This window comes from Protopterus annectens, chromosome 10.part0 (assembly GCF_019279795.1).
Source record: "Protopterus annectens isolate FY-2018-M chromosome 10.part0, PAN1.0, whole genome shotgun sequence".
NCBI lineage: Eukaryota > Metazoa > Chordata > Ceratodontiformes > Protopteridae > Protopterus > Protopterus annectens.
This window is the reverse complement of record NC_056744.1, coordinates 567458127-567459748: the sequence shown is the minus strand read 5'-3', so window position 1 is coordinate 567459748 and position 1622 is coordinate 567458127. Positions and strand designations below refer to the sequence as shown.

Below are 1622 nucleotides of genomic sequence, written 5' to 3'. Positions count from 1 at the left end.
AGCAAGAGTTATTGCCTTAGGCTCCACCAAAGGGGTCAGTCCATGCTATCATGAGAAAACCGAAAAAAAAAAGAAGAAACTATATTCTAGCATCTACACTAAACGGCCACCATAAAAGTCCAATTATTAATATTCATGTGAAAATCATTTACTGTCCCACATGATGCAACAGCTCCAAACATAAATTTATGATTATTCCCTCATTTTGGCTGAAATCACAGGTTGTATGACACCTGCTATTGAACCAGTTCTGGTATCCAGATTCTAATAATGTATCCTAGTTCCGACATAATTAAAGAAGTGTGCCCACAGTGGATGCTCCCCCAACATGACTGAACTCTGTTGTTACAGAATCCTCTCTTGCCTGTTTAACCTGTCATTTTGGAAGAAGACTTCAACTGTCCATATCTGCAGAAACTATTATTTTACTAACCTGTCTGAATTCTAGAAGAATAAAGACTACAGCGTACATTGTCTATAGTCTGTGTAAAACATATGTTACTATTACAGCTGCATGATAGAACTGGGCAACTGTAGACAAAACACAGACGTACTACTTCAAAAGTGAGACCAACGTGTTTGTATGTGCTGCTATATTAAGTAGCAAACTGCATAGGGAGACTTAAAAGCTTGCTCCAAATTTAGCACTTCTCAAAATACTTCACAGTTTTAGTAGGGATGGGGCATAAGTTTGAAAATCAATTAGAGGTGTGTCTCAAAAAATCAGGACACCTGAAAGGCATGTGCTATAGATAATTGTTTCTTCTCTATTCATTTGAGAAGACTAGAAAAAATAGCCATTGCTTCTGTGGCAAAGCTCAGATAGTTTCCTTTTGTACGATCCAATTCTTTTAGCATTTAAACTTTTAAAACGAGTGCACTGCAAGTTAACCGCTGCACCCAGACGGAGGCTGCCTAACTGTTCTCATTTCACACAGTGTTGTACGTTATAACACGTACAATTAACCATCTACGGTAGTAAAAAAAGCAATGAAAACAAGAAATAGGTGCTGAAATTGCATGCATCTTAGTTCAGACTGCTGACCTGTTCTAGTCTGATGTATTTTAAGGTGTTGAAATACTTATTGTAGAAACAGCAGACATTTTATAATCAAAACCAGTAAAAGTAAAGATAAGGCTACAGTGCCCTTTGCTGTATCAGTGAACAAAACCTACAGCACCTGGTATTCCCAGGTGGTCTCCCATCCAAATACTAACCAGGCCCAACCCTACTTAGCTTCTGAGATCAGATCAGGCGTATTCAAGGTGGCATGGCCGTAGGCAAAGGTTAGAGCCTTTCTGGTGGCATTTAGAGCTCAATGCTCACTAGTCATTTTCATATCCACTGCTTTCTTTTCCAATTCCTCTTTACAGGTTGTGAACCACATTAACTGTCATTCACCCAGTGTCACTTGAGTGCAGATGACATATTTAAGTCATGCAAAATATTCAGTATCTGCTATCTCTGCTGTTTTGCAGCTCATGTGCAATGGTCCATCACGTACAGATGAGGAACAACTGGGGAAGCTCTGAGTAGTAGCACTAATTTTTATTGCACTTGACTCTCCCACTGCTTTTCCTTTTTTGCTATATTACTGACCTTAGTCCTCATACACTTCTCA

At 39.0% G+C, this 1622-nt stretch overlaps 1 pseudogene; it reads right to left on the bottom strand.

Annotated features, from left to right (window-relative positions):
- Window positions 1-1169: 1169 nt before the first annotated feature.
- Window positions 1170-1283, bottom strand: LOC122814551 (annotated as a pseudogene).
- Between the last annotated feature and the right edge of the window lie 339 nt (window positions 1284-1622).